Here is an 18,817-nt window from a genome sequence, read left to right on the forward strand (position 1 = left end):
ACAGTTTCACAAAACATGCACCATGTCATGATTGGGTTAGGTGTGATATTATGTTGCAAATGTGTGTAGTGAGTGTAGGCTTCAATACTGGTAACTGTGGAAAACTGCACAATTATGAAGCAGCTGATATATCAGACTTGACATTGCTAAGTTGGTGCTATAACAATGTGAGAATGTGCATCTGCACCAAAAGTATTGGTATTCTGTGTACAGTTGCATCATTCCTTGTCTGACACATGTTTGAAAACAGTTTGTCCAGCAAATGTCTAGTAAGTTAATGTGGACAGTAGCAGGTTGACCTGAGTCCTTCACAACGTGTGCTTGTAAGCCACTCAGCAAATGCCAATGTGGATTATAATGCCAAACTGTATTGTTAGCAATAGACAAGAATGTGTTTACATTGGTGAGAGAGTTGTGCATCCCACAGACAACATTTTGGTGTCCTTAGTCCTGCCCGTGGACAGAAAGGGGCATTTACATATGGAAGCTAACATCACATAGATGTTGTGTTTTCCCATTTTGAGCAGACAATTTCCATCCAAAAATATTACCCTTTGGGAGAAGTGGACCAGTTTTAGCTCTGTACTGCAGTGGTTCAGAGATGTATCCAGGCTTATGTGTTTACTGATGTCATTGTAACCCTTTGTTATCGAGTGAACTACAACTATATAAGTGAGAAAGGCATCAGAGATGAGGGATTACTGACTCATTGCAAATGTTGTGTGATGCACATTGATGTCCAATTGTACTCTCACAGATACACTATAACTGTTGTATCTGTGTTTTCAGCATCAACTGGGAAGGCAAAGGTGACAGTGGCCACATCTGTGGGGATGAAGCTAGCCACTGGGGATTGGATGTAGATACCACAGACACTAAGGGACCAAATGGCATGGAGGGTGAGGGGGCTGGTAGAGAGGCCACCAGTGACCCTATATCTTCCTTGAAGGCCTCCAATGAAGAACAGTCCATAATAGAGACAGACCCTGGAGACACTGTGACACATGTGTCTTCATCCGCCCCCATGTGACACGTGTCTTCATCCGCCCCATTCCAATCTCCACCCTCTCTCTTGCTTCCCCTCCAATTGGCCATAGTCACCCCCCCCCAAAAAGGGGCAGCATAATCTTTGCTGCAGGCACCTCTGTCCCTGCCCTGGTGTCCCAGGCTGTGCTCACTGAGGAGGCTGTTGATCTTTTAAGAATTATCACTGTAGGCCATACCCCACTATTGAATGACAGGGATGGCTGGCCAGGACTTCCAGATGCTGGCTTACCTGGATGGCATTCATGGTGCCCTGTCTGGCCTACAGTGGTCATTCCAGGGTCTGGCCTCCTCACTGGCCACAGCCTTCCACCCACTCCAACCTCATGCCCAAACTCCCACCCCTTCGCCATCCCACATCCTTCAACCCAACCCTGTCCAAAGCACATGCAAACATATACATGCGCCCACAACAACAACCACAAGCAGCACATCCCAACAACAACACAGCAAAAAACATAAGCACAGACACCACATACACCACCACCACAGTCACACCACCAGTCAGTGCACCTACCACTACACAACCACCCACCCATCCCCACCACCAGCACACCCACAAACATAGCACCCACCACTACAGCAACAGCCACACACACCACAAGCACACTCCCAGTCAGTGCACTGACCACGATGCTACCACACAAGATGCTACCACACACACCTACCACCAGCACACCCACAGACACTACACCCATCATAAAAGCAACACCCACGCATACCACAAGCACACCCATACTAAGTGCACCCACCACAACACAACCACCCCCCCCACCACCATCACACCCATGGACATAACATGCACCACTAAAGCAAAACCTGAAGACAGCACAGGCACACACCCAGTAGGCACACCCAAACCATACATGAATGTACCAGTACACCCACAGATGCCACACCAACACATACTACATCCACTACACAAATCCACACACACACATACTTGACACAAATGCTCACATTCACCCACCCAACAGACACTCAGTAAATAATAAATATAAAGATACAGTGCATACTCTAGACAGTCAGGTACCTACACTTCAGCACACACACACACACACACACACACACACACACTACAGACACAGCCACTTCCTCTACCTCCCAAATCCCTCACAAACACCCTACCAATTTTCCTAAGGGGAGCTTACTTTTTCCCCTGGCCATTACCCCTTTCACATCCCTCCCCACCCTTGACAAATTGAAATGTGCCCCTTCCAAATCCCACATCACCCCTACCAAGCCCACCCCTCCCAAACCCAAACCCACCCTTCCTAAACCCAAGCCCACCCCTTCAAAACCCAAACCCTCCCCTCCCAAGCCCAAGCACCCCCCCCAACTAAAATCAATGAGATGCCTGCTCTCTGCCCCATAGATGCCCCTTCCAGGGGAGGTTTATTTTGGCAGTGTAAATAGGAGGTAATTTATGGGCCTGACAGCCATTATGGCCCACATGTGCTAACACCTTTGGACATATTTTTTCACTCTGTCCAGGTGAACCTTTCCTATTTCCCATTAGGAGACTTAGCTCCTCATTATATAAAGACATTTTATTTTGAGAATACCTATCTCCTCGCCTTATTTTTTGATTGTTACCAATTGTTTGCTGATAATGTTATTTCTGCAAATTCATGTGCCATACACTTACTCTCTTTGTGACAGTGATAACCACAAGCTGTATATTTTAGTTCTTTTTTTAAAATGCATACATTAGTGTTGTACAATAGTGATGGACATATTAATTTTGGTGCAAGCATTCATTTTGTTACTGGACATTTACATCAAAATTATATGTGTTTCTGTTTTTGTGAGTGTAGAATGCATGTGTGTTTATTTTGCGATGATGTGTCAAAAATATGAACATATGCATTGGGGATACTGTATAAGTTGATACTTTAGATATTTTGGGGACATTATTTCACACACCTTTATGGACACATTTATATTTCTGATTGTTGAGACTTTTTGTGTAGGTGTCCATTGCCATGAAGGCAGTCAGTCCCAGATTGGTGGGTGCTACTTATAACTTGAGGTCTGCTCTGATGCATTGTCGGACTATAACATTACAAACTTCAGCATTGTGCAACATTATGGTGATATTTACAAAGAAAATAATGAGCCATGCACTAGTCCAGTAGTACTGTGAAGCTACAACTCTGAGGTTAACAGGAATATACGTGACTTACTTTCTGTTCTGACAACTACGGGGTTGATTTCCATCTTGGACCTATCCCAGGAGCAACTGGAGAACTAGTTGCAACAGGTTCATGACAGCAGGATGCGTGGTAACCATTAAAAAGGTGAGCTTCATGTTTATATTGCCCCCAAACCACCAACTGAGATGTGGAGGTTTAGTCACCACAGTTGCGTTGGTGAGACTGCACATTGTGATCGGCTTGGCAGCTAAAGGGGCTGTATTTCCGACACCAGTGGCTTTTGTCTATGGCACCGTTGACATGGGTGAAGATTCTTGGTGGTGACGGTGGACCGTTGGTGGTCTTTCATCTATGGTCCAGCTGAAAACTAAATACAGTGGACGGACCATCAGAGCGGCAGGCAAAATTCGATGGTGGGAACATTGCAGCCAGCATCTAAATCCGGCCTTAGTTGCTAGTAGTTTTGTTCTTATTTGAGTGTTTCTAGAAATTGGTAGAGTGTTGAGTGGCTTCTTCCAAGTGTTCCCTGGAACAAAACAAATTGTGTCACCTTTGTACTGCATTGTTAGTTTTTGCTCTTTGAAAACTGGTGCTGTTCTAGACATTCCACCATGGGAAGTGAAATTTGGGTTGATGCCTATGTCCAGACTAATGCAGGCAACCAAGCTAAGTATATTCAAAATACTCTATTAATAGTGAAAAGGTTTTTTTTCATTTATTTGGTAGTATGGGGATTCTATTACCATTTTGTGGTGTTTGGCACAGGCATAGGCTAATGTACTTGTTTTTACTTCATAGGCCACTTCTGCATTTGTGGTATATTCAATACACAGTGTATGTTTTTAGGTTGTTCTGTATACCTTGGCTAAGGTATTAGTAGCACACATATTGCTATGTGGGTAAACCTTTAGGATAGATTAAATCATAGCGTGTTCAAAATCATGAAATTTTTTTTGTGTATTGTAAAAATGTGTTTTTCAGTGGATTGATTTTTAAAGAGTCTGCTATGCTTTGCATGTAGCTTGTAGCAGTGCATAGTTTCAAAGGACATGAGCTGAGTTGATGCTGATCCTGATGTTGTGAGCTGAGATGGACGCTGACGCTGGGAGAGCGACAGATGCAGAGCTGTGGATAGGCTAGGAAGGGGCAGGCACAAGGTCAGGTCAAACTGCCGAACTACCAAGTTGCCAAATTGCCAAATCACCAAACCATACTGTCTGCTGCCTGTCTGCCACATGGTGCATGTTGCACACCATCTGCCAGCTCTATTTCTTTGAGTTTTAGAGCCTCTGTGCCTCAGAGCCTGTTTAGGGCCTGCATCGGAGCACACAGTACCTGCTGGTGCCAGAGAAGGTTAGCACCAAGGCAGTAAAGGTCGGACCTTGAGATTCAAATGGGATAGTAGGATAGCAGTTCTGAAGGGCAGTGCGGGAGCACAATGCTGAGTGGGGAGCATGCTAGGCGCATGCAGTGTGGGGTCTCCCAGTGCATGGAAGCGGCCAGCTTAAAGGCTGGTGTGGCTTCTGCCCGGAGAACCTGCATGTTTCCGCTTCGTTGTCTGCTTGTTTCTGACTTGTGGATTCCATATCCTGTGCCCAGTGTGCTGCACTGTGCTGCCTTCTGTCTCCAACCTTTGTCATCCTGATATATCTTCAGCCCTGTTCAGAAGCGTAGGTACAACCCATGGTCACTGTTCCAAATCCACTTAACATTGTTTCCAGATCTGGTGCCTGTGTTTGGTCCTTTTGTCTTGACCGCTGAACATGGGATTGATTTGGTATGTCAGAGCACTTGCAGCTTTCAAGAGGTAGGGTGGTTAGGGTTGAGGCTGCGAAAAGGGTCAGTTGTGAGAAAGGTGCACTCAAAGGTGCTGTGGGATCAACCACACAGCCTTCACTTACAGCACCCTGCCCTGTCTTAGACTCATCTGAATTTTCTACTGGAGGGGGGACCATCAGAGGTTTTTGATATGGAGGTTTTAAGAAGCATGGAATGCTGGAGAAAATCAGTTGCTGGCTTTGATGATTTATGTGTGCAAAACATTTTTACCGAGAAGTCCAAGGTGTCTGAGGACATTCAAAATGATGTAGCTGTCTAAAGGGTAAATGCTGCTGGGGCTGTCCACACTTACTGGTAGTGCTCAGTTGAGACCAAGAGAGTTGGATCTATCAATCTTATCTAGTCTGATGGAGAGTCGCCAAATGCAGCAGAGAGGTGCTATGAGGGCAAGATCCCCAGCTTATCATCCTTGCCAATATTTGTGAGGGAAAGTGGGGCAGGTTTAGCCTTTAATTAATGTTGTGATACCCAAACTGAGGGGATACCAACCATACCATAATGTGGTATTCAAAGTGATGACGTATTCGGGGGTATACACGAGCTCACACGGACGATTCCATAGTTCAACTTATCATGGTCTAGGTACAACCTTTGTTATAGTCCAAAGGTGTACCCATGAATTTAACATAAACATATTCTGCATGGAAAAGAATCATCACTTTGAATACCACATTATGGACTTAATTTGACACAGATACTATATCAACAAGCCTTGAGAAAGTCGCTGTTACGACAAAACACGTGTCGGCTGTTTGCACATTGTTAACGGATCTTTGTTCATTGGATATACCAAAGACTATTCGTACATGGAACATTGTAACAGATCTTTGTTCATTGGATATACTAAAGAAGAATAAAAGAAAACATTTGGAATTATTGGATGTGCCGTGGTTCTCTCTATCCTACATATCCAGTGTGGACCAACTGGCTCCACAACCTACACACCCTGTGGCTGGGTGTGGAACCAATCTGGCACTCCTTGCAATTTACATATCAACAATCACTGACTGTTTCGCATTTTTATACAAGCAAGAAATTTTCGGAAGTGCGCACCATTGTAGTACACAGCCACAATTTGACTTTGGAGTTAAAAGCTTTACTATTGAACCATGCCCAAAACATTAAGCAGATTCAGCTACTTGAAAACATGAGTAGATTGCTGAAGGACAAGTCTAAGGAGTCCACCACAGGAGGGGGTTTAAAGACGAGTACCACAGTAACAGGTGATCCCTCCAGGCCCTTAGAGGCTATGCCATCTACCTCCTATGTTTTGGTGGGACCTTTAACTCAGAGAGCACCTATCAAGTCCTTAAAAGAGGGAGAGTCTTTGGAACCTGTTCTTTGGAATGGGTGGAGAAACAAGGACCACCAGTAGGAGGGGGCGTGTAAAATATGTCAGAAAGCAAAAGCTATGCAGAAAGGCAACTCCTAGGCAACCTTCTAATTCATCTCCCAAAACAGCACATCAATGGAAAGGTTAAACAACTACATCCTGGGGAGAGGATTTGTAAGACAGGGACACAAAGGTCAAACAAACCGCTAGGGGGGACTGAAAAAATAGGAAACGTCAAAAAGAATGGAATTATGGGGAAGGTACCATAGAGAGGCCCCTGCTTGAAGCAAAGCCTCTCAATAGTGAAACTGGTGAGAAAGAAGCCAAAATCATTAAAAAAAAAAATTAACCACGGTAGGGGGAGATTCCAGGTTTGGTAACCCACTACAGTAATTCTTTAAACTCCAATCATTCTTTAGATTGGGCCCCTATGTATGCTGCAGGAGTAGCACCAGCAGTTTGGCACTAGTCCTGCAGAGTACACCAATAGTCATTGGAAATTACTCTATTGCCCCCTACCCCGCTCCATGGTGTGCCGTATTTTAAATACGGTGCACACATGGTGGCGGTAGGGGGGTGCTAAGAGGCACAGGGAAAGTGGTGCTGCACACGGTGCAGAGACACTTTCCATTAATCTGCCCTTAGTACTGGTGTGCTTTAAGACAGTTGCAGGTGTTGAGGTAATGTATGACCTATTTGCCTCTGAGGAGGCAAAGTGGTTAGCTGAAGCATCAGTGCCAGCTTTGGAAGCCAACAGCATCTGTCTACACGATTGTGCTGAGGTAGTTGGAGAGGGTGCCAACCAGCTGCAGGAGGTAGGTGGTTGCCTCAGGAAAGCGTCATTTTTTGCTGAACAAAGTAGATTAAAATAAAATCAGGTAAATACAACTAGGTCCCTTAGAGTTGGACATAAAGTTGGCACTGAATGAGCTGCTGGGAATGAAACAGATCCAAGATAGAATAGTAACCATACATTTCAAAATGACAAAACCCAAATTAGGGGGAACTAAGATTCATTCCAACATCTTGATGTGGTTGGACATCCCTGCAAATGTTGGAGGGAAGAGGGTCCATGCTTTCAGCCACAAGGTTCTAGGAGTTGCTAAACTTCATCTTGGAGTGAAAGAAAAGCTGATGAGATGGGCTGGGAGAAGTCAGGGCATCTACTGCCAGGTCATGTCTTAGTGTGAAACATTCCTGGGTTTAATTTTTTTCATGAAAATAGGAAATTACAGAGAGATCCTAAGTACTTGCCCTGTTTTGTTGCTCCAGGAAACATGGCTGACTGAGTGCCTGTTAGTTGAGGGGTTTGTTCCTATTACGCAAAATGCCAAGCCCTCAAACTGGGGAAGAGTTGCAGGTGGACTATTAACTTCAGATCAGTGCACTGTGGGAGGAAAGTAACAAAGTTGCAAACCACTTGAGCATGGGTACTTGCCTGCATAATTGATTTTTTTAAAGATGTTACGAGGTTTAGACAAATGGTCTGTCAAAACATACATGCTCCATCAGTATGTTCTGTACCAGAGAGTGAGTTGCTGAATCTGGTTAACAATTTACAAAAATAGTTTTTGGATTATCCCAATGCTCTTTTCATAGCAAGGAGTAGGATTTGAATGAAAAAAAATGTTTAGTGATGATTCTCTGAAAGATCAGTTGATGACAATAATTATCCCTGGACCACTGTTTCACTCAGTGGAGAGTCACTAAGAGATCAGTGGATGTGGTAGGTGGCTTTTGCTGATGCTTCACTGGCTTCAGGGTGGCCTTCAACTGGGTGAACAGAGGCATGCTATGGCTTGAACTCCAACAGTATAATATTCCTGAGAACCTGTCAGATCTCCTGATTAAACACTATAGCAATAAGTGGGTGCAGGTTGATCTTGGTAGGGCAGGTAGCCTATTGAGGAAATTTTCAACAGAGAATGGCTTATGACAAGGAAGCGTTTTAGCTCCCCTGTTGTTTAGCTTATTCATTTTGAACCTTCATCAGGTACTAAAAGCTACTCACAGTTTTCCACCCAAGATTGCAGGGAGGTATACTATTTGGTACATTTATGCAAATGATTTTGTGGTGATGGGCCTCATGCCCATTAGCTTTAAATATAAAATAAACGCACTAAGCATTTACTGTCTAGAAAAAAAATAGACAATCAATACCGAGAAGACAACAACCTTGCTATTTTCAACGCAAAAAGGGGGATTCTCTTGGTTCCTAGGGACTACCCGACTGGAGTAGGACTATAAATGCTTAGGGTTAATCTTTTCAGATGATTTAGGATGGAACAAGCACCTGGCTAGTTGGAGTCTTACGTTGATGATAGAAGTGAATGCTTGTAAGCACTTTGACCACAAATATGGTAGTTATACTTTTAAACCACTAAGTAAAGTTATACTGGGTTAGATAATTCCTCAGGCTTTGTATGGAGTGGAGGTATTGGTTATGGATAGAAGGGTTGTATTGGAGGTGTTAGAAGGAAGTATCTTGAAATCAATGTTTGACCTACCAAAAAATGCAATGATACACACCATAAAACGGGAATTGAAATCTGGAGCCTGGGGTACTTCGGTGGATGCAAGGGCCCTGTGATGCTTCTATTCTATCAAAAACTATCCATGCAAATCCTCCCTGAGGGAATGGCAATCTTCTCTGCTAAGAGGAACCCAGTGAAAGTCAATATGGAATGCCTAGGTACCCCAAATATGTGCCTTGAAGGAGGTGAATTGAAAACAAATTAGTGAAATAAAAAGTAGGGGTGGGCAGAACTTGTGGAGTTTCACTCTGCGACATCCACAGAACTACCGAAAAACTCAGCGAGATTCCACTGAGTTCTGCAAGCAATGGAATTCTAGTCCATTGCAATGCATTGCCGATTTTTAGAACTGGAGCTTGTCCTACACTGTAAAAACAGAGAGAACAGCATCACACAGTATGCTAGAGAGCACTGCTTCAGTCTCCGATGTGAGTAGGTTTTCTACTCGAGCATCAGCGTCCACAACACAAGCAGCATCTTTCTCAATATGAGCGATAATTTCCTGCCTCGACTGCCCATGTTATGAAATCTTGCTCACACTTGCCAACTTAACTTTGGTGAGCTGTGCGCAAGAAAAGCTCTGCAGCATGGTGGTTGGTGGAGTTTTTGCCATACTATGTGCTCCAAATGTAGCACAGAGTAGGCAAAACTCTGCCAACTCCGCCAGCGGAGAAGAGTTTACCGCCCACCCTTCATAATAAGCACGCTTAAATGTTGTGCTGAGGAAACTAGCTGGCGCACCACCTACAGTACTCGAGGAACAAGTAATCTGTCACACCTATTTTACCAACCCTGTAGGGATTTAACCCTTTCCCATTTTTATACAGAATTCCAGAAAGGATCCAGCAAAACAAAGGTTTGCAGCACAGGGTGGGAATTGACTCAGGTAGCGGATTGAAAACGCACAGGTAGGAGCCATTGTCAGTATCCATGCAAGCAGCGTTCAGGGTATATTTGGTAAGCCACTTATCGGTATATTGTGTTTCTTTCCTAGTGGAAAGGAAATAGATCCCGCATCCAGAATTGAAAAAATATGAGGTTTGATTGAAAGAAATGGGTTTAAATCTGGTGTGTGGGGTGATACATCAGTATGTAGCCGTTGCTATCAGCCAATATCTACGTAAAATTGTGTCATCTTATACAAGGATTGCTCTTCCTGAGATCCCCGAGAATAGCATTTCCATGCCCTGTCCTGGGATATGGGGATGTTTGTTGATCTTTTGAGAAAGGCATCCCAAAATAGGAGTACGTCCTGGGGCCCTCTAGTACAGCTGGTTACTTCTGAGGCATCCACTAAAGTGTTCCATTATCGATGTAAGAAATTAAACCAGTTTGCTACTTATAACTCAGTACGGTTAACTGCTGTTTAACTTGAATACGATATGAATGTTCATGATTGGGGTATGCTCTAGATTCAAATTAAATTTTATTTTAAACATGGATTATTTTTCACTAGTCAGTTTGTGTCATGTTGGTTTCTCATAATGCACGTTAGTATCTACATAACCAACTGAAATTGCACATCCTGAATGTGATATATATGCACTGTTCAACTGCACCCAGAGCCTTATGGCAAATATACCATTGCTAAGCACTCTCTAATGGTCCTGGCTTTTATAGACCTGTCAGCCAACTTTGACTATGTCAACAGAAATAAACTTTGGCTGATGATGCTGGATTTGGGACTGGAGGTGGAGTTAGGTAACTTTTTATATTCCCTTCACAAGACCTTGGCTGTTTTCTGCCCCACTGCTTTTTGTGGTCTACATTAACAAGTTGTGTTCCATTCTGGTTACTGTCACCAGTGATATCCCAAAAATCAAGAATGCTTTTGTGCCCGCACTGCTTTAAGCTGACATGGTTATAATGGCACGAATCCCGGGGGCCCTTCATTTACTCGTTGAAGTTTTTTTTTTCTTTAAACAGCGAACTGAGGGCCAGATGTATGAAGAAAGCCCTCTGCGAATCGCAAATAGAAATTTTTAAGGAATCGCTATTTCTGAGTCGCAATATGCTATCTAACATATCTGCGATTCAGAATTAACGATTTCTTAAAAATCGTTATTTGCGGTTTGCGAGGCCCAAATACCGAATCGCAAAACATTTGCAATTCGGTAATTGAAAATCGCAAATTGCGAGAAAGCACACCTGGCAGAGCCTGATGACATCACAAGCAGGAAGTGAGTCATCCAAGGCAGTTTGCAGGTGCCACACCCAAAGGAGCAGTGAGAGAGACACAGCCCAGCCACAGGGAGCAAGTCTGTGAACAAGGCAGGACTGCACATCACCATGGACAACTCTGCACATGGAAAGGAGAAGGGAGAGAGGAAAAGAAAACTCAAGTTTAGTGAGCAGGAACTGGTGGTGCTCACTGAGGAGGTGGTGAGGAGCCATGCCCAGCTGTTCGGGAAGAGCTCACTCCAGGTCCCTGAGAGTGAGAAGCGCAAACTCTGGGCGGACATTCAAACAAAAATCTGCGCTGTGGGTGTTGCGCAGCGTTCAGTGGTGGAGATCAAAAAGAGGTGGTACAACCTGCGTTGATGTGCCAAGGAGAGGGTGGCAAGAAGACTACAGGAGGCAAGGAGCACAGGAGGCGGACCATCCACAGAGACACCCTCCACCCCGATGGAAGACCTGGTTAAGTCGACACTCCTCCCAGAAGCTGTCAGTGGGGTCACTGACATAGACACATCCGGCACACCAACCACCAGTAAAGGTAAGTGCAAATATTGAAATGTAACCCCATATGTGTATGTACAAATGCCCCTTAGGAATTAGCAAGTAGTGCAAAGCATTGTGAGAAGTAGTCCATTCCACATTTTAGAAGCTGCACAACAATGCCTTATGGGAGTGGTAGTCCACAACCCAGATCTGAAAGTAGCACATAGAATGTAATCAGGGAGAGCGACACCCAGAAGAACACAACACCCACTACATAGTGATATGATGTAACTGTACATTTATTACCATTGTGTAACCTTTGGTGATACATACATAAATGACATGCTGCATATTGTCGTTGCAGATGGCCAAGGCCCAGCAGAATCAGCATGTGCCGGTGTGGGGGATGCTGAAACCCACCCTCCATCAGACTCCAACACCATTGAGTCACTGAATTTTGCGCCTATCAGACGCAGGGCAAGGGCTGTACCGCTCCCCAAATTGAGCCAGGACTCAGACGACATGCGGGATGACGGCCACACTCCTTCCCTAGATGGCAGATCCACTGTTATGCAGGAGTCCCAGCCCCAGCGTAACTCAACACCCCGCAGGAGGCATCTGTATGCAGGTGCACAGCACATGGAAGCAGGAGAGGGCCCATCAGTCTTTGGTGGCCTGGAATCCGCTATGCTGAAACTGCAGCGCCTGCAAAACAGGAAGATAACAGCAGTGCATAGGCAGATGCAGGCACACACTGCCAACATGGGGGGGCTGCATCGGGAGTTGGAGTGCCTTAATTCTAACATTGCAAAGCTGCATGAGGGACAGATCTCAGCTTCTGAGAACACCAGGGAGCTGACAATTGCAGTGAGGGAACTCTGCACAGAGCTAAGGCACGACAGAGTCAGCCACCGCAGGCAGGAGAGCTGTTTTATGGGCATGTTTGGTGGATTCTGTTGATCGGTCAATCGCCTTGCAACATCAACGGCCCTCATATCGCGGCGTGCTGTGGCCGCACAGGTGGAGGCAGCACACAGCAGTAGGGATGTGGCAAAGGGACTGTTCCAGATAACTAATGTGCTGGATAATATGCTGGGTAACCGCTCTGCTACACCCAGTGAACTTGGACAAGGGGAGACTGAGGACTCATCTAGCCTCAGCAGCGTAGCAGTGCCCACCACTGATCCTAGGCATCGCAGTGCCAGGTACAGCACTGCCACTGAGGCCGATACCAGAGTTGCCAGTGAGGCCACTGCACACTCGAGTGGCCGTAGAAAGTGACTGTAATGTCCACAGGGGACTGTCTGCTTCTTTTGTGATACAGTAAACTATGAATTAATAGTGAGACACTGTTATCTGCTTATTTTATGACACATAATATTTATTTATTTTGCTAGTGAAACTTATGTTACCTGACGTTAAGGTAATAAATGTTCTAACTACCAGTACACATGTCAGTGAAGTTGTGTTGTTATTACTTACATCTGAAATGGTTGTGCGTGATGTCTGCACGCCTTTGCTAGCCCTCTGCTGCACTGGTCCTGTCTGCTGGCTGTAGGGTGGGGGCATGGGATCATCATCCTCATCTGAGTCGGAATCAGATATTTCCACAGGTATGCCCCTGGTGGTAGCTATATTGTGCAGGATTGCACATGTGGCCACTGTTCTACAGGTCGTGTCCGGGCTGAACTGTAGTGCCCCTCCACTTTTGTGGATGCACCGGAAGCGACTCTTCAGCAGCCCAAAGGTGCGCTCCACCACATTCCGGGTTGCCCTGTGTGCTGAGTTGTATCTCCGTTCTGCTGGTGTTGTAGGATTGAGGTAGGGTGTCATCATGTAGGTGCGCACTGCGTAGGCACTGTCTCCTGGAAGGAACAGAGGGTATAATGAGTAAGTGAGCCATCTGATGTCACCACGCCATCAATGCACCAGTGTACAGAGGGACAATACCTAGTAGATATCCTTCACCAAACTCCCCAGCTAGCAGTCTTGTGTGAATGCCGCTGTGACGAAAGATGTATGAATCGTGTGTGCTCCCTGGGTACCTATACATGAGATCAGTTATGATGTAGGAGGCATTGCATATCGCCTGTATATTCATTGAATGTTGGTATTTACGGTTGCAGTACACATACTCTATGGCGGATGGTGGACATATTGCAACATGTGTCCCATCTATGGCACCTAGGACATGGGGGAACTGTGCTATCTGGTAGAAATCTATTTTTGTCTGCTGTATTTCTTGTGGGGTGTGGGGGAATCTGAAATACTGGTGTATCCTACTCAGCATGGCGTTGATAAATGCATTGAAAAATCTAGAGAGGGCACTCTGTGATACTCCTCCAGCTGCTGCTATGACCCCTTGATAGCTCCCTGAGGCAAGTAGGTGGAGGGAGCACAATACCTGCACTTCGGTGGGTATGCTATGAGTCCAATGTGTTGTGCGCTGCAGTATGGGTTGTAGCTCAGCTATCAGGTCAAGTATCATGGCTGAGTTCAACCTGTACTTATCATATATCTCCTCCTCAGTCTGGTCAAAAAGGGTGATGCGCACTCTTAAAATGCGCTCCTGTCTCCTCCTCCCTCTCCATAAACCTGCCAAGATCCTCATTCTCCTCACCATGACGTAGAGTGCAGTCATTGTGGAAAAGAGTCTGAGGCATTCTGGGCCTCTTTATATAGGTTGCACCTGGTTACCACCTGGTTTCACCTAGTGGTAATTTGCATGTGCAAAAGGCCATTCTGCAAAAATTTGCAATTTGCGAATTTTTGATGCATCGAATTGCGACATGGTTTTGCGTGTCGCATTTTGCATCTCACAATTTCCGACTTGAAATACCGAATTGCTAATTGCGATTTGGTATTTCATGTCGCAAAACCATGTTGCAATGCAAAAAATCGCTATTTTTGCGATTCCTTATTTTTGGTCTGCGAATGCCTTTCATGCATCGCAGACCATGTTTTTGGATTCGCAAACGGCCAAAGTTTGCGGATGTAAAATCGTTAGATACATCTGGCCCTGAATTTGGTTACTAATTATAGTAAATCTCACATGATTGTGGTATAAATGATTTTATTATTTAGGGGTTATTTTAAGTAATGCATGGACATGGCATACACAGATCATAATGGATATTTAAAGCTTAAGAGAAGAGCTGTATCAACTCTTAATTCACCAATAAGGAAAAGAAAGGGCATCGTATCCCCAATTCTTAACATTTATAGTGCTCTTGTCTCTGCTGTTTTTATGGCACTGGGATCTGAGGCTATGGCAACACTGACGCGGGTTGAACAAACCCCTATCTGTCGAAGGATGATGTACTTGCTGCCTTCGAGCTTACACTTCATCCTGCACACGGAACTCAAACGTTTGTATATCAGTGATCTGACCAAGTTGGCACCACTTTTATTATGGGTTATCATCAGGTCAGACAGCGAGGTGAAGGTAAACGGGGAAATTGTTATGGATTGCTTGTGTTAAGTTAATGGATTTGCCATCTCATGGTTAGCTTATGTATGCAAAATGCGTGGCATCTTGAATCTATCAGTTTAGTTCGATTCCCTAGATACAATCAGGAAATCGGATAAGAATAAGATCACATTGATGTTTTTAGATCATTGTCACTCCCAGAGACTTGTAAGTGAAATGAATAAGGAGACAGTTAAAGTGTATTCTGATTTCCATGTATCTAAAAATAATACAGTGGGAAAGGGCTCTTTTTTTAATGTTTAGGGCTGGCACCGTGGTGCAGCTTCTGAGTTTCCCTGGGTCAGGCACACAGGTGGCACCTTCAGAAACTTCGTCCCTGCGACTATGACCCTGAGCAATTCTTGATGCATTTTATGTTTTTCTGTACTTTTTTAGATTATATTTGAAAGCTTTTTTTTAATATGATTTTAAAACACTTGGGCCCATATTTATACTTTTGTAGCGCCACATTTGAGTCATATTTTTTATGCAAAATCGGCGCAAACTTACAAAATACATATAAGTTTGCGCCAATTTTATGTAAAAAAATGACGCAAATGAGGCACTACAAAAGTATCAATATGGGCCTAAGGGACTCATTTACGAGACTTTGGGGCAGGGCAGCGCAGCAAGTCATCTTGATGAGTTGACCTGCGTCAAAAGGAAAGGGCAGGAATGGTCTATATCCTTGAGATACAGCACATTCCTGTCCCTTTCAACAGTGCTGGAACCATTTTGGGTGCCTAGAGCAAATTCAGGCACCCTAATGTGTCTGAATAGTCAACAGGATTTTTTGGGGCAGAATGGGGCATCTTCCTAAATAAAAACAATCCCAGGATGCCTTTTCCTCTTTCTCTCTGTGATCCAGAATACAGCACACACAGAAAGAGGAAACAAGGAGGAGAAATTAAGATGTTTCTCTTCATTGCACCTCTCCTGGGCAGGTGTAAGGTTTGGTGCATCCCCAGGTTTACAGGCTGTTGTAAGACTGGAGAAGCGTCAAAATGCCTCCCTGGTGCAGAGTAAGGCAATGTAGATATAAGTGCTGCCTTGCCTTAATTCATATCTACAAGGCCATTCCAAGCAATGCAATGTGGCCGTGTGTGGCCTCATAGACTGGTTGAGAGGTTTGCGTCGCCGCTAAAAGTGATGCAACTGCGTCTCAAGCCTCATAAATATGCTCCTTTGGAGTAAGGATGCACTGTTTCACCGCCTTCTGCTAAATGCCCTTGAAGTGTGTCAAGGGGTTTAAACGTTTTTTGAAGCTGATGTACGATTGAGGAGATCTATGGAGGTTTAAGAAGAAATATTACCCCTTCTAGAGAAAGCAGTGGCTGCCTATTTACCTGTTTTATTTGATTATTGGTGTGGGTGTCTTTCAGAGTGGAGGTTGCAGCTATTTGATGAATTGAATATTTTGTAACATTTTAGGTCTGGTATTTGTTAGTATTTTTAACTTTTGGCTGTTTATTTCTCTTTGTGTCTTTAGTGGCTATGTCTGAGCCAAATAAAGAAATTTTGACTGACTGATATGTAAGCTATAAATGGGTTTTTATTGTATACTTTCGCAAGATGTACTTTCCAGAAAAGGTATTATAAACACAGAATTATAATTGTTTCTATGTTTGTGTCATGAGGTCATGTAGTGTATTTATTGGAGATTTTATGAAACTTTTAATTACTATGTATTAGAACATTGGAATGCTGGGGGCTCCATTGAAAGCAATGGAGTGCTGCGGGCTTTTACTGGCCGGTAAAAGCCCGCAGCGCCAACATTCCAATGTTCGCTTTGTTCACAGCAGCAGCTGTGAACAAAGCCTCACGGAGCCCGAGGGGATTTTAATCCACTCGGGCTCCGTGAACATTTTTTTTTTTTTTAATAGAACATTCTGCCCTGAGTGGCAGAATGTTCTAATAGCCTTAGAACCCGCCGTAGCGGGCTCTACCGGCTATTAAAGTCCCTCTGCCTTGTTAAATGCCCTCGCCTTCGGCTCGGGCATTTAACGCGGGTATCGGGCCTTTAATAGCCGGTAGAGCCCGCTACGGCGGGTTCTAAGGCTATATTAATGAACTGGATTTTCTGTTATATTTCTGTAAGAAAGAATTTCTTGGAAGTAAATAATTTTTTGACTAAAGGGACATTTGTGCAATATAGTGCTCATGTATATTTGTGTACATAGTGGTGGGCACAATTTGAATTTCCCATTCATCATCCATGTATTGCACTGTGTTTGGATTAGTAAATTATTGTTAGTTGCATAAACAATTATTCTTTTGTCATTAATTTCAGTGTGATGCAGTAAGAAATCATGGCTAGTAAGTGGCATTTTAAGTGTGGGAGTTACAGTTTATCATGTATTCTGTGTGCTCTTGGTGTTTCACTATTAATTCTCCATGGTTTATTTATTAGTCTTTTTAGGTTTTCTCTGGAAGAGAGTTACCCAGTCATTTTTTAAAGAACTTTAGTGCAGTTCTTTTGGGTTCTTGTCAGCTTGTGCTCAATTCTCTTCAGCCATGCAGGGCTTTTCTAATTTTAATTTCAGTCATGTTTGGAGGGTGATAGTTTCCCCTTACATTTTCAACTATATCTTCTTTGGTGGTGGATTTGCAATAGCAATCATTCAGTGCATTTCCAAGGCATCCTTTCACTAAACGTGCTGTTTTGTTATAGGTGTAGTCCCCTATTAACTTAATATTAATTTCCACTTTTGTGACCTGATGTATGTTGAAGTTTGTGGCATAATATGTGTGAAGATTAGAATTTGTAGAATAATGTATATATATTATATACTAGCTAAAAGAATTTTGTTAAAAAAATATTGTTAGATTTTTACAACATGTTGATGCATTCTCGGAGTGTACCCCCTAGCCTCAGAGTCACAGAGATTGGATTTCTAAGCCCCTAGCACAAGGACTCAGTCAATGTGCCCATATGAGTTAGAAATCCAGTTGGACTGTAATCCAGATACAACCCACTGAGCAATCTTGTGTAAAAAGCATTTCATAGTAACGATCAGTCCCATAAGATAGGTTGAGGCACAGTATTGGAACACTAGAAATGGAACATACATTTTTAAATATTTATGATAAAATTCCTCATCCTGGGTATACGTTATAATTGCTAACATCGCTGAAGATTAAAATGAAAGCAAAGAAGTAGTTCATAAACATTGAAAAACAACACCCTCACGTGCTGTCTCTGGGCTCTAAGGTACTCCTAGCAGAATCAGTTAATAATAAGCATACGTTTTTAATTGCAGAGGAGGTGCACATATCTAATTTGAGACAAAAGAATTGTTTAATATCTCTGGAACTTGAACAGCATGCCTGCTGTTCTAGGCAAAACAGCAAGGACAATTGTGTCCGTGTGAGAGCAAATACACCCTGCCAACATTCCATGGAAGCTAAGAGCTTACCAGAGCTTTACAGAGTCTTGCCAGAGCCTTTTTGGTGAAGATGCAAGCTGGAGTCATGCCCATCCTAATCTCTACTGTATTGCCGGGTGAAGTCCCTCCTACCTGTAGTGTGATGCCTCACTTTTTAAGGGTTCTAAGCTGCAATCTTATGTTATGTTTTGAAAACGATGCTGACAGCAGGACCATGGCGATGTACACAAGGTGTAGACACTGAATCAGCAGTAAGACAAAACAATCATGGCTGAAAATGCATCAGCTAAACCATTACATTGATTAAATATCTACAGGATTATAAACAATAAATACCTGTCAGCCTAGACTGCAAGTGGACATGATACTGAAAACTATAAACAATAAAAACATGT

The sequence above is a fragment of the Pleurodeles waltl genome, chromosome 10, assembly GCF_031143425.1.
Source record: "Pleurodeles waltl isolate 20211129_DDA chromosome 10, aPleWal1.hap1.20221129, whole genome shotgun sequence".
Lineage (NCBI taxonomy): Eukaryota > Metazoa > Chordata > Amphibia > Caudata > Salamandridae > Pleurodeles > Pleurodeles waltl.